This window comes from Lynx rufus, unplaced genomic scaffold (assembly GCF_022079265.1).
Source record: "Lynx rufus isolate CCGP_SWC_20201006 ecotype Redwood Valley unplaced genomic scaffold, mLynRuf1.p SCAF_7, whole genome shotgun sequence".
NCBI lineage: Eukaryota > Metazoa > Chordata > Mammalia > Carnivora > Felidae > Lynx > Lynx rufus.
Window position 1 is genome coordinate 45888200 of NW_025814889.1, and position 15483 is coordinate 45903682.

At 44.6% G+C, this 15483-nt stretch overlaps 1 protein-coding gene across 4 annotated transcripts in view; it reads left to right on the forward strand.

Annotated features, from left to right (window-relative positions):
• The window catches only part of ETV6 (ETS variant transcription factor 6), a 251345-nt gene that overhangs the window by 148874 nt on the left and 86988 nt on the right, over positions 1–15483 (forward strand). The gene's annotated exons all lie outside the window — the stretch shown is intronic.

A 15483-nucleotide genomic window follows, 5' to 3' on the forward strand; every position in this document is an offset into this window, starting at 1 on the left:
ACTGTGGTAGGCAGGGAAGATGGCAGGACTTGGAAGCTTCCAGGCTGTTTCTAGCTGTGTAACCCCAGGCTGGGGAGAGGGCAAGTTATTTTATCTCTCTGCATTTCAGCTTCTTTGTCTAACTTGGGGAATAAAAAAACACTTCCCTTAAATCAGATAATGTATAGAATAGTGCCTATAACCCAAAGCAGGCACTGAGAGTTCTACATACATTTTCCTTTGAGTCTATCATCATTACAAACTGGAAATTACTTAGGTGTGGTTCTGGCTAGTGTCAGAGGAAAGGCTTTGAGGGGCCTTTCACCCTCCACTTCTGTGATTTGTACTTAAGGAAGTTTTTTCTGGAGCTTCTACTCTGCATCCAAGTGCCTGTTACTTCCCTACAGCTCCTGCTCGGCGTTTATGGAGTGCGTCTGTGAAGAGCGAGACTGGTGTTTGAGAATCAGTCACAGCTTGGTGGCAGCTTATGCCTGACTATGTCTTAGTCCTTGGGGATCTCCGGCAGGGGTGACCTGCGCCATTCTCTGGGTCTTGTAGAAGTAGCCTGCCCTCTGTGCATCGCCTGTGTCACTGTCTATGCCTCTCACTCTGCCATAACACACAGCCCCCATCGGACACAGGGCTGGTTGCTAAGTATGAATTGATTACTGTATTGTCCTTACCTGTGTGTCTGTGTCACCCACTAGAAGGTGACTCCTTGAGGACAGGGGACTTGTCTGCCACCAGGGATGTGCTTAACAGAGGCTTGTGAAATTGAATGCGCTTCATTTTAGGGGAAGGGTTCCATGGGGGCCTTTAAACGTGGGACTTAAAAGGCATTTATGGTTTTATGTTGTAAAATACTGTACCAACCGGCCTGAAAGGTCTGTATTAAAAATAGTGTCTGTGTGGGGCGCCTGGGTGTCTCCGTTGGTTAAGCGTCCGACCTCGGCTCAGGTCACCGTCTCACGGTTCGTGAGTTCAAGCCCCGCATTGAACTCTGTGATGACATCTCAGAGCCTGGAGCCCACTTCGGATTCTCTGTCTCTCTCTCTCTCAAAAATAAATAATAAAACATTAAAAAAAATTTAAAACTAGTGTCTGTGTGCACTACTGACTATATTATACCCTGTCATTTGGCCTCTGTGCTCCACTGTCACATTTTTGAGTTTTCATTTGCGTGGCTCCCATTTCTTCAGAAATGGGGGGGGGGGTTCTTTTTTATTTTTGGTTTGCCTCTTTTCTACTCTAGAAGCTTGAAATACGGGCCTATTTTCACAGTAGGTCTAGAAACAAAAGGCAGTGGTATTGCCCCTTGATGGAGTGAGCCCCCAGAATCATCTTGAAAATGGGACTTAAATTTTAAAACGTTCTTCAAGAGTAGGTGACCAAGTGTTTCCCAGAAAGAATTAAAAAGCCAGAGTATCTTGCGGCAAACATCGTCCGAGTATATAGTCTACCCTCTGAAGCAGTAAAATTACATCATGGCTTTAAAGATACAAGCAAAAATAGGGGTGATGTAAAAGTGAGCTGCAGTCGTTGGAAAGTTGTCCTCACGTATCCCATGTGATTTTGTTTTACATTATTCTAAGCAGACTCCCCACATTAGAATGGCAAATATGTGAGCAGAGACATAAATTAACTGGAAGAAAACAAAATAGACTCTTAACTGACCTTTCTTTTTTTTTTTTAACGTTTTTTATTTATTTTTGAGACAGAGAGAGACAGAGCATGGGCAGGGGAGGGGCAGAGAGAGAGGGAGACACAGAATCCAAAGCAGGCTCCAGGCTCTGAGCTGTCAGCGCAGAGCCCGACGCGGGGCTCGAACCCACAAACCGTGAGATCACGACCTGAGCCAAAGTCAGACGCTTAACCGACGGAGCCACCCAGGCACCCCTTAACTGACCTTTCTTTTTAAAACTCTGACCTTGGTCTTTAGAAGAAAAGGGCAAAAAACCAAAATTTTTTTTAAAGGTACCCTATTTAGTTTCAGAGGCAACTCTATGGGTTATGGCTTAATTAAGCCAGTTTCCAACATTTTGAAAATGTTTCTAGGGCTGGAAAAACAAAAGCTTGTTTAATGAATCTTGATATAGCCAAAAAATTCAGGTAATCAGAATGTTCCATTTCCACAGCTGGTGCTCCCTCTAATTCAGATTGCGTTGACAAAGACGGGGAAATAGAATGGTCCTCCCAGGGAGAGACCTCACTGTTCTGTAGATAACCTACTACCAGGCAGGCTTTTGCTAGAGTGAAAATACTGTTATGGTCAAACTAGTTCGTACTACCCTTGTATTTGTATGAAACCTTAACAGTTTACTAGTGTTAACGTCTATATTAATCTGTCTTGTTTAATCAACACAGGGCCCCATGCTGTTCAGATGGGGAAATAGATTCCGGGAGGCCAGGGCTGGAGGTTGACCAGCAGAACCTGCACTTACATTAGGTCTTATCTCTCCAAGTTCATTCTGGCCCGGGGTGAGGCTGCTGGCCAGGAGGTGAACGCCAGCATGTGCCAGTTAGTAAGCAGTTTTCTGACAAATCCAAGGCCAAGGGAAGTGAAATAACTTCTTGGTTCCCCTCCGTTTCTTCCCATCAACCCCCTGTTGCCTTCCACCCCTGTTCACACCCACCCTTTCTGCCCACACCACCTCAGCCGCCTCTGCAGTTTCTGTGGGAAGCTAAGGAACTCTTTGTTTGTGCAGTAAGGGTTTCCTCACAGGAAATTTCCTGTGATGGAAACTCCGGGGAAACTTCCTGTTGGTTAGGACACTGCAGGGGGCTGATAACGTGAACCACTTAAACCTCCAAACCTCAGCTGCCGAGAAGGATGGGATGGCCCTTCCCTGCTTTCTCAGAGCCTGGGAGGGCATGAAACTACAAGCGTACAGAAGCATCAAGAGGTTTGGGCACATGTTCCAGAGGCTAAAAGCTTATGCCTGTGATCAGCAGGTTCTTCTAGAAGATCAGCTCTCATGGTTCAATGGGCTACTCAGATTTCTAACAAGCCTGGTACCTGCAGGGCCATTCTGTCTGGAAGTATTAAGAGGACTCTTGAAAGTGTAAGGGTTCTGGATTTAATTCTTTCTATATCACTTTAAAACATGTTTCTGTTACTCTTCAATGTTGTATGTTTATGAGTGCTGCAAACATTTATTTTCAGCTGTCACTTAGGGACTGGGAATTGTAACCAGTCTTATCATTGGCAGACACAGTTGACTATGTTACGTGATGTGATTTGCTTAACACCAAGCGTAAGTCCTCTGGGGTGTGTACCACAGGGCGACCAATCTTGAGCCACAGCACAAAATTATCCAATAGGCTTTATGTTTGCTTGACCTACTCTGTACCTAGAGTGGAATATTGTGTTGTTTGCTGGCATTTGAACAGAGGTAATTATTCCTAAATCATCTCTTGGGGTTGAACTTAGCTTTGAGTATCTCCAGTGTTGGGAATTCTGTAGGTTCTCCTGAGCTGCTCTCTTAGCCCAAACTCAAGTTTGGCCTCCTACTTGGCCTGAATTTTCCTTAGTGACCTCTAGACCCATTACTATTCATCCTGCCCTTGTTGCACAATAAAAATAATTGACCCCTGACCTCTTTCTGTTTTCGTATCGGTAGACGGTTACTTGAAAGACGTATCTTAATCACTGGATTTGCCCCAACACAAGTCCATTCCTCTACAAGTTTCTTAATAGGTATTGTCTTCCTGGTTTAGGTGCTAATGTGGCCTTCATTTCTAAAGTGCACTGGATTCGATGCAAGTTTCTACCAGTCTCACCTCCCCAAACTTCTGCCACAAGCGGGTGCTCTTTCTTGCTTGCTTTGTAGGAATGATCATTCTAGCACTTGAATAAATCATTCGCGCATACTTTCAGGTGGGGTATTGTGGCTGTATTCTTGGTCCACATTGCAAATTAGGGAAGCATATGAGAAATTGCAGTTAGCCAGGAAGAAATTTGTAGCTGATAAGAAGCCTGTCCCTTAAACTCCTGGAAGACAGAAATCATTGTTCATCTTCGTATACACAATATTTTGTCATTGTTTTGCATGTAGTCTCCATACATGTTGGTTGAATGACTGAGTCCTAAAAGTCAAAAGAACAGGTTTTTGGATTTATTTTGTTCTTAGAATGTGTAAAAGTTGCAGATTTTTGGAATTTATTTGTGAGGACAAGCTGTCCTCATGAATTGAGTACTGATCTTCAAAATGGCGAGTCACCAATAACGAATGATCCTGCCTATAATATACTTACAAGATCTAGGGAAAATACCTTTGTAAAAATGCCTTGGAATAAGCTTTAAATATGGAACTCCAAACCAGTGATTTAATTTGGGACGATCAGAAGAAAAATAGGGCCTATCTAAGTGTCTTGCAGTATGAATTACTTCTGATTTTATATTTGATTTATTATTATAGAATGGGATTAGCCGGAATGTGTCATAAATAGAGACCGTCACTATAAACACCAATTAGCACCATTTGTCTACGTAAGAATAATTGCCATTTTCAACCTGCTCTCGCTTTAAAATAGATCACAGTGACGTCATAATATCTATAGACTGAACCAAGATGATATTATCAGTAGTAGTAGCAGAAGTGCATCATGGTCTTCGTCAAGGGGACTTTCTGCTAAGGATCCTTATCTTTTCTGGAAGTCTAGTTAGTGTACTAGAAGGACCGGGGCTGTGGAATCTCACACTAATTTCTAGTTCTCCTTTTGCTGTTCGGTTCATTCTCTCAACAGATAATTTATTATATGACTACTAAGTATATATATGGGGTACTAAGTACACATCAGCGACCAAGACAGACATGCCCCTGCCTTCGTGTTGCTTACAACGTCATAGGGGAGATTGAGGCTGACCAGGAGTTAACCCCAGCCATACAGTGCACTCCCCACACAACAAGGAGAATACTCTGTTGTAAGATAGAAGCGACGTGGTGCCATTTCGCTGCTGCAAAACCTCCAGTGGCTTCTAGTTACATTTAGAAATATTCTGAATTCTCAGTGTGAACCACCAGGTCCCGTTTGATCCAGACCCCGTCAACCTCTCGAACCTCATCCTGTGCTACCTTTTGTTCTGTTCATTTCTCTTTAGCCAGACGGGTCTTGCTATTCTTAGAACTCTCTATGATAGCTCTTTTCCAAAACCGCACCTTCCCTCGTTCCCCTTCCCCTTTACCTTGTACCGTTTTCCTCCATAGCCCTTTCCGCCACTTGTAATTTTTTAAAAAGTTGGATGGCAACTCTTAGATGTTTATTCAAAACGTTGGCCGTCCCGTGTGCACAGGTGGGGCTTGATGCCTGTTGAGTCCAACTCCGGTGGTTCAGTTGGTTGATAATTTGGCCATCTCGTGGGAGGCCCCAGAAGTCTTTTCGAGGAAGTGAGTTTGCCCCAGAAGAAATCCTGTGGTCTCCTGCTTGTAAGGAACCAAGCTGGGAAGAGGCTTGAGCTTTTATCATTCATTACGCAGATTTCCACTGCATTCCCCTCTATTCTCCTAATCCTTGATCTCTGTTGGACCCGGTACTCTGACTCAACCTGATTCAAGCAAGCAAATGTTCTGTCATCTACTAGGAGCGGCAGCCGCTGAGCTGAGGAGAGTGGAACAGACTCACACCACAGATCCTTTTATCGGTAGCCTCTCCTGCTCTCCTCCTGCTTTCAGAGGACCTTGGAACCTCTAGTTTCTGAAGTTTTTGGAGATTGTCAGGAAGAACGAGCCTGTTTCTTAGTGGTGTCTCCCCCTGCGGGCAGGTGGGGTCTAGCTGTTCCGCTCTGCCAGATCAGATACCTATCTTTCATCTGCGTCCCCTCCAGAATTTTGTGCACCTCTCTCAACAGCCTTCTCCCATTCTCTCTCTTTATGGGTTTGTACCTTTCTTATTCCTCTGCTGTGGTTTAGCCGCACCTGGGACAGAAGCAGGGATAGACACACACACGACTGACGCGTATAGTTACCCTTGAGGGGGAGGGCACTGATGCGGCACCATGGGGTGTTTTGAAAGCCTAAGGCACAGGAACTCGGTCTAGTCTACAGCGTACATGTAAGAGGCAACTTAAAAACTCAGTGGGAGTTAATTGGGTAAAGAGGAGGTAGGATTATCTCTGGGAAGGGGAAATGGGGTGTGCGAAAGCCCTGAGACTAGAAGATTTGGTCTTCCAAGGATGGAAACCCAGGCAACTGACGTTTGGTGAATTTGCTGTGGAAAACCACGACAAGGGGAAAAGCTGGTGAGGTAGCCTGAGCCCGTCATGTTAGAGAGTCTGGTCTGGGTCCTAAGAGCAGCGAGTGGCCATGACTATTAGCTGTGTAGCCTTGGACATCACAGAATCTTGGCTCTTCTTTTGTAAACCAGGCACATAACTTCGACCTCATAGAGTAGTAAGCACTAAATGGCGTTATGTATATACTATGTCAACTTAGAGTCGTCATACTTGTTTGCTGAATTTGATCTTTTGGGACATGACATGTCACTGTAGCCCCTCAGTAGAACAGTGCAATCAAAATGTCAGGTTGAGAAGTAATCTTCCGAAATCAAGTAAGTGAAAGGAATCAAGTAACAACCAGTTGAGTGGTCTTGTTCTGGGTCCCAAAAGTCCAATAACAGAAGAGTTTCAATTATCCACACTCCAGACGAAGGTAGACTTGTAAGATGGTATAAAGTTGAAAAGGTAACAATTTGAGGGGTGCCTGGGTGGCTCAATCGCTTGAGCGTCTGACTCTTGGTTTTGGCTCCGGTCAGATTCTCGTGGTCTGTGAGTTCGAGCCCTGCTTCAGGCTCTGTGCTCACAGTGCAGAGCCTACTTGGGATTCTCTCTTTCCCTCTCTCTCTGCCCCTCCCCTGCTCATGATGTCTCTCTCTCTCTCTCTCTCTCTCTTTCCTCCTCCTCCTCCTCCTCCTCTCTCAAAATAAATGAATAAATAAACTTAAAAAAAAGGTAAGAATTTGATAGTATTCCAGCTGTGCTCCGAAACTAATACTGCATGAAGATCGATTAAGAAGCTTATCAGTTGGTAGCTGGAGACTATAGAGGAAGCAGGCACCAAAGAAAGGTGGTGGATGGCTCTACCCATCTTTGTCCTATGCCACAGTTGATGACGAAGCAGTTGTCTTAGGTTTTCATGTAAAAAAGTTCCCTGTGCTCGGCAACGTACTAAACACGAGAGATAATAGATGAGGCTCTTGTCCTGAAGGATCTTTTAAGCTGTAATACATTTTCACATGAGTTGTATCGTCTTTATTATTTTAAAGAATTGGCCGGAGAGTTGCACCTTCAGTGCAAGGATAAATTAACAAGTTTCAGGGCTCTGATCTTAACAACACATGTACATGGTGTTCGTCCTGCCTGTTGCTAGCCAGCACCAGAGAAACCGATGAGCTCAACTCTGTGAACTCACCCTTTGAGCCTGAAAATCAGCCTTCGCTCATGACTTGACATTTCTGAACACGCTGATCACTTCTTAAAGGAAAGCAGTGATGCTTAATAGTCACTTGATGGTATCCCACCAGTTAAGTCAATAAGGAGAATTGTCATGTCGGCCAGTGGTATTAAATTTCTAGAATCTGTTCTGGGTTTTAAAGACGCAGGCAGCTTCTGAAGCCCACCAATTTAAGATTGCCAGGTGAGTTTTGGCTATAACGTTATCTATAAATAGGCAGCGTGGTTCCCATGCGATTGATGTAGTTGATGTAATTGTGTAGCCTTTTACAGCTCAGTAGAAATTACTTGTAGTTGCAAATTGTAGTAGAAGCAGGCATCTACTTCGTTTTGATCTTAAAGAATCTCAAGGAAAATAAATGCACACCAGGGAGTCTGTGGATTTTGATAGCTTATTTCAAACATCATTTTTTAGTAAGCACATGCCGAAATGTGTAGTGGTAGAGAAAATTGGTAGAGTGAGGAAAAGCACAGACAGATTCACGTGGGCTTTCAATGAACATGTATATGGCTGGGCTTCCGGTTAGGAAACAGTGGCTCTGGGTGGAGCCTCTAAGTTGGCAGGGCTCATTAGGCATGAGCGGGAGAGGCTCAAGGCTCTTAGGTTGACAGCTATACCTCGAAACTGCAGAAATGAAAAGTTTTTCATTTCTGAGCCTGGTGGAAGGTGGATGAGAAGGAAAAGACTGTCACGTAGTAAAATAATATGTAAAGAATAACCAAATGATCCACATTAGGTTTTGCTCACTGGCAGGCAGGAACGTATCATATTTAAAAAGGGGTGTCTTTACCTAAATGTACCTATGTAAACTAACTACCTTCCCAACGAAACAGGATGCACCTGTCTAGAGGTATCTTTGTTACTAGAGCAATGGATATTTTATTGGGCTGACAGATTTTATTTCCGTTTTAGAAAACATAATGGTAATTGGTATCAAATCGCCTTTTCTCTTGCCCCAAGAAGTGTTGCAAAAACAGGACTCACTTCGTGAACTTGAGAAACCAGTTATTTGACCTACATTTTTCGGTACCTTAGCACATTCTTCTAAAGTAATAAGAGCACGTATTTTTCCCTTTCATACCCTGCAGCCCTGTTCCCCAATTATCATCGGTGATAGGCCCACCCATAAATCAATGGAAGGGTCGTGAAAGAGAAACATAAAATTCACTTGAAAAAGAGGACCTATAAGGCATTCCTAGAATGTCCAATATGAGTCATTTTTTTTTTGGCAGCGAAGTTAATTGTCCTCAAACATTTGATCACAGGGATGGCATACCGTAGTTGGGTCCAAGATCTCCTCTATGTGACAGGTACAAGGGGAACGGAATCCGGCCGCACAGACCACTGTTGCCATATGAGTAACTGCAGCTTTAACACGAATTTTGTATTTTTCTCTACAATTCCCATCACGCCACCCCCACCCACCCGCCACCCGTTTCCCCCATAGGATACAATGAGAAGAGAAAAGGACCTGACAAAGTATGCTAGAAAGCTACACTAAAGAGGATAATAGCAGGCAGTAAGGTATGAAGAGAAAATAATAGAAGAGTGTAGGTGTGATGTGGTGATTTATAATAAGAAATATATATTTGGTCTTTGTCCCCATTTCTGGCATAGAACTGAAACGCTGGAATTTCGTAAATGATGAGGGAGATGGCTTCTCTTGTTAAGTCAATGAGGTGAGGTGACTTCCGGAAGCGCAGAAGGATGGGAGCTGGTTGCCAGTGGAGCCAACCATGTCATTAGAGGTTCGGGACTTTCTGTTCCACCCCCAACCCTCGCGAGATCAGTGACCAGCATCCAAGGACTGAACCAGTCTGACCGATGGAGCAAAGCCTCCATAAGGGGCACCTGGGTGGCTCAGTCAGTGAAACGTCTGACTCCTGGTTTTTGGCTCAGGTCATCATCTCATGGTTTCGTGAGTTCGAGCCCCTCATAGGGCTCTGTGCTGATGGTGCGGAACCTGCTTGCGATTCTCTGTCTCCGCCTCTCTCTGCCCCTCCCCTGCTCGCACCGTCTGTCTCAAAATAAATAAACTTAAATTTTTTTTTTTTTTTAAACCTAGAAGAAGAGGGTTGAGAGAGATTCCAGGTTGGTGGACACATGAAGGTGCTGGGAGAAAAGTCCTCCTGGAAAGGTCACAGGAGCTCCATGCCCCTTCCCCATACAGTGTCCTACTGGCTGTCCCTCAGTTATATCCTTTTATAATAAACCAGTGATCTAGTAAGTAAAATGTTTCCTGAGTTCTGTGAATGGCTCTTGCAAATTAATCGAACCAAGGAAGGGAGGGGGTTGCGGGAACCTGCGATTTTGTAGCCAGTTGGTCAGAAGCATAGGTAATAACTTAGGCTGGTGACTCACATCTGAAGTGAGGTCACAGGGTAGTCTCGTAGGACTGAGCCCTCAACCTGTGGAGTCTGATGCTATCTTTGGGTAAATGGGGCCAGAATGGAGTTGAATTCTTGGACACCCTACTGGTGCCCAGAGAATAGCTTGGTGTTGTGTCAGAAGTACCTTCCCCCACCCTGACCCCACCAACACACAAGTTGGAATTAGGTCAGGGTAGCCGAAAGAGCAGGGTACCCACAAAAACGAAGGAGTGCTGAGAAGAGGAAGGATGAATAGGGAAATGTGGTTTCAGGAAATCATGCATAGCTGGATGATCTATTTAAAAATGTCAGGAAGTGGGTAAAAGAGAGGCTGTAGGTAAAGGGATGACAGAATTTGTTAATGGTCAGCAAGGAAGCAGGAGTGGATAAGAAGGAGGAAGACAGTACAGTAGAATGAGAAGGAAAGACACAAAATGGATATAGGAGAGATACTGAAGACATGTGAAGGAAAAAGCAGAAAAGAAGATGAAAGAGGGGAGGAATGAAAATAATAAAATGAGAATTAAATTTCTGATTTGTTCATCCATAGCTATATAAGAAGTATGTATTCAACTATTGATTTTCTGTCTAATGAAGAGAGTGATATGGATAACCCAAAATAATGGATCCTTTCCAAACCATTAATACATTTTGACTTGGGCTACATTTTAATAATTACATTGAAGTATATATTTGACTGTGTGTGTGTGTGTGTGTGTGTGTGTGTGTATTGTTTTAAATTTTTTTCGTAAAACAGAAACCACAAGATACATAGTTGATTGAGGAGAACCAGCCCTTTATCCCTACTGTAGTTCCTTTCTGCTTCTTCCTTTGAGCTAGGAGAGGTCCATACCTGCAGACGTCCCTTAGTCTATAATTAGGCCACATCCCCACCCACCACCCTGCATAAAACCCTAATCTGAAAAATTTCCTGAAATCTGGGGAGGAAGTAGAGCATCTTACTTAAAGACTTCAGTGAGTTGAGCCTGAGCGTGGGTGGTGAACCCCAAACCTCTTCTGGTTCCTTCTGGACTGCGGTGCTCCTGAGAGAGAATTAACACAGAGCTTGAAATTGACGTTAAGGCACCTTGTCTCAAGTAGAAAACCCTTGCGGGTAAACCCGTGAAGAAAACACTACTTTACTTCAGTGCACAAAAGACCAGTAACTCGAACATATTTTTGAAGACCTATAAAGAGCTGGGGGTGCTTAGGAGTGAAGGGTACATGTGTGAGTAGCCGTGTCTTTATCAGTGACTCGATAGCTCAGAGCCAAGCATCTTTGTGCCACAAACCATAGTTTCTCAATGTCCCAGAGGGAAGGAAAGCGTAAGCATGAATTAATATAAGACAAGTCACAGTAAAACAAAAATACCACTTGTGTCTTGAGATGCTAGTTGGCAAGACCCAATCTAAAACATACATGACTGTCACCATTAGAAAGATCCACACATTGGGTTTTCCTTTCTCTTTCTGATTAGGATTAACCTGGAAAAATGGATTGCGTCCACCTTTAATAACCTACACCTTCTAGAAGATTAGAAGTTGTTATTTTTTTTTTCTTTGATGCTGCTTTTATAGATGTATAGTAGGACTTCTGAGGTGAGATGGACATTCCAGGTCATGTAGTCTATGCCTGCTAGATGCAGGCATTCTACCTGTGGCATGGCTGAGTGACAGCCATACGCCTTCTGCCCGGACACTTGTGTGGGTGTGACCTCAACTGTCTCTGAGGCCGTCTTGCCATTTTTAAATAACACCAGTTGTCAGAAAGCTCTTTAAACTCTTAGATATGTGACATTTTTTTAAAGTTTATTTATTTATTTTGAGAGATAGCACAAGCAGGGGAGGAACCGAGAGACAGGGGGAAAGGGAAAGAGAAAGAGAGAGAGAGAGAAAGAATCCCAAGCAGTCTCCACACTGTCAGCACAGAGCCCAATATAGGGCTCGAACCCATAAACCCCGAGATCATAACCTGAGCTAAAATCAAGAGTTGGATGCTTAACTGACTGAGCCACCCAAGCATCCCAGATGCATGGTATTTATTAAATCATCCATCACTGTAGGACAACAAGTAATTGGTACCCTATGCTTTTTCTTCTCCAGCTCTGACCATTGCCCAGGTATCATTTATAATAGGAGTTCAACCTCGATCAGTCTTTCTGCTTTTACCTCATGCTCTGGTTATATCTAGATTATGGGACTCATTTAGAATCTAACTAAAAATGAGAAATCCTCTGTTTCTACAAATATAAATCTTGGCAATCAATAGGGAAAGGAAAGGAGGTTTAGCAAAAACTGATGATAATTCCAAGAAGCAGTATCTTTTGGAACATTCTATGGTGACCCCACCACTGGAGCTATCTGCTTACCTCTGGTTGCAGAATTTCCAGAAAAGACTTGCTGCCTTCAGAATACTTTTGGGCCCTTCCTTTTGTGCTTGGATTTCTACCCTTAGTGGTTTATTCCTTCAGCATGGATTTTTGTAAAAAAAAAAAAAAAAAAATGCCGATAGTCCAGGAGATGGACCATTAAGCTCTGGGTGGTCATTGCACGTAAGTGTTAATCATTTTTATATCTCTTCCTAGAAGTGTGTTTTAATGGCATGGAGGAGGGTGCAGAACTGAGAGGAAACAGGGACGTGTGGTTCACCAGGCACAGGTTTCTGGGTGGAAAAAAAGAAAAGGGGAGCATTTCTGTGTGCTTGCGGAAGACCCAGCACTTTTCCATGTACAATTTTCACAGCAATCCCTGTGAGTTGAGATCTGCCTTTTACAGATGAGGAAGTTGAAGACAGGAGATGAAGAGGTGTCCCACCCAGGCCGTAGCTAGTCAGGGACACGACTGGGGTTTATTTACACCACAGCCGCCTAATCTGAAGCCTGCGCTCTCTTATTATTCCGTGACACCTGTGCCATCATCAGAGGGACAAAGCACAAGGAACTGGAACGCTGAGAGGAAATTTGCCTACTTCAGAATTTTGCGCAAGGCTAACCCTGTCTAAAAGCGTCACTTTGAAATCCGGTGCGTGTGGCAGTAAAAATGTCCTAATGCCAACTGATTTTAAGCCTTGGAGTTACTCTACCTAAAATTCATAAAACACTGTGAAATAATTTGCAACGAGGTATTTGTTCACAAGGAGACTTTCTCCACTTGTTCGGAGTGCTTTTTATTGCTTCCTTTTACGTTATCATAGATTTTCATCCCTTCGTGGAGTAACGGACGGTGTTCACACTCTAAATGTGAATCTTGCACCAGCCTTGTGTTATTAGCAGAAAGCCGGTGAAGACCAATTGTGAGGTCCCTTCCATCCCTGACTCCTTGCAGTATTTTGGTCTGACGCTGTTACACTAAATCCTAGGTCCCCTTAGGGAATGATGCGGGTATAATTCTCAGGTGTCCCCCCCACCCCCGACCACCGCATTTGCAACCAATGCAGCAAAGCCCCTTTAACCCCCTCCTCTCATGGCTACTCACTCACTCAAATACATGTAACGCTTGTCCAGGATTATTTCCTGCCCCTCGTTCTGGCACTTTTGGGAGAGCTTTGGGGGTACACAGTCTTCAGGTGAATTACTCCATCATCGAGAGAGGATCTTCTGGAAGGCAGGTCTGTTCTCCCCCACTCAGTATTCTTTCACAGCAACCACAAAACCACACTTTCTCTATTAAGTACACATTCCTGGGACTATAACAAAAGGCTTCTGTGAGCTTGAAAGCAGCAGGGGAGGGTACAACATGAAGGACTGAAGATTTAAAGGGTTTCATTTCTTCCTTGCTGGAGACTGTATTGTGTTTGAATGCAGTTTGGAATCTGTTTCTCTACCACAAGGGGAAAGAGAAATCTGCCCTAAAGCTGCACAGGGACCCCGACTGGTCTTTATTCTCATAGCTTAGTGATTTCCTGCCACCCCAGCGAGTGAGCGAGCAAGCAGGCACAGGGGCTCCCTGACAGTCATAGGGGGGCCCCAGGAAGCCCGGCTGGGAGCCCATGGGGACTGGGCTCTGAGCCCACAGCCTCAGTTCACCACTGTGAACGTCTTCCCTTTGCTGAGTGGCTACCCAGCCAGGCAGTCTTCTCTCGCCCCAGCCCGCAGCCACAGCTATCCTGCCCTCCCAGGATGGTGGATTCATTGTTTTCGAAGTGGTGCAAGGAATCAGAATTTTCCATCCTTCCCAACTGGGGAGCATTGAGTTCTACAAAGAAAGTAACCAAGTGAGCTCAGCCGGTTGAGCGTCCGCCTTCGGCTCAGGTCGTGATCTCACGGTTCGTGGGTTCGAGCCCCACATTGGGCTCGCTGCTGTCAGCGCAGGGTCGGCTTCCGATCTGTCCCCCTCTCTCTCTCTGCCCCTCCCCTGCTCACACTATCTCTCTCTCTCAAAAATAAATAAAAACATTTTAAAAATTGAAAAAAAAAAAAAAAAGAAAGAGAGAAAGTAATGAGCTTTAAAAAGAAAGTCCCCTGGGGCGCCTGGGTGGCTCTGTTGGTTAAGCATCCGACTTCGGCTCAGGTCATGATCTCGCGGTTCGTGGGGTCGAGCCCCGTGTGGGGTTCCGTGCTGATGGCTCAGAGCCTGGAGCCTGTTTCGGATTCTGTGTCTCCCTCTCTCTGCCCCTCCCGACTTGCGCTCTGTCTCTTGTCTCAAAAATAAATAAACATTTTTAAAAAATCGAAGGAAAAAAAAAGTCCCATTCCCTCCCTTCCGCTTCCAGCCCACCCCCAAGGGCACACCGTCCTATTCTGCATTTGAGGGAAACCTCCTTCTCTGCCGGATCGTGCCAGGCGCTGAGAACAGCGGGCTTGGCTGTGCCACCAAAGCTCTTGTTTTCTCCGTAGCAGAGTTAATGTGGCCATGACTCAGAATTGTGGGACCCCAGACACCAAGGAAGTGAACTAACGTCTTTTCAGCTCACGGTGGACACATAGTCCACAGAATAGGTTTCATGCTCTAATGAAACAGCACAGAAACTCTGTCCTTGGTGGCTAAGGGGTGTGTGGTGAGATGCTGCTCCCTCCCTCTCCTGCCCTCTCCCCTTCCTTGCCCCCTCTTTTTTTTTCTTTCTTCATGTCAGAGCTGAGAACTCTAATTCCAGCCCAAATTCCTTTGAGCAAAGGTCCTCCTGAACCATGACCTTGAAAAGATTTCCTCTTGTGATATGCCCATCCAGACTCGCATGTTGTTCCCTGGATTTAGGAAAGGCTGGAGAAATCTTCCACTCCATTTAAGGAGAGCCTGTATGGTTAGTGGATAGGGCCTCAGGCACAGGATTGCGACAGCAATAATGCAAAGAGAGACGCCTGCAAAATAAAAACTTAATAACGAAGAACATCGTACAATTATATAGCACCTGTTTTTAAAAAAAAGACAAAATTCAACTGAGTAAATTTAGAGATGAAATTGGCTTTATTTAGTGATTCATGAGTTGGACAGCATCCCATGTAGCAGATAGAAAGGAGTTCCGAGAGCAGTACAAAATGGAAGGCTTTTATAGCCAGAAGGGGGCAGAAAAAGGAAGTTTCTGTCTAAGAGTGGGGTGTTTCAGCAAGGCTACCTTCCTCTGGGGGAAGGCTGAGGGTCTATCGAGCAGATTACCTCACTGGTGCTGACCAGATCGTTCCAGACGGACTGGTTAAAAGTCACAGTCCTGGGCGAGGCCGAAACTGCAATTAAGTCCTGGTTTGCTGTTG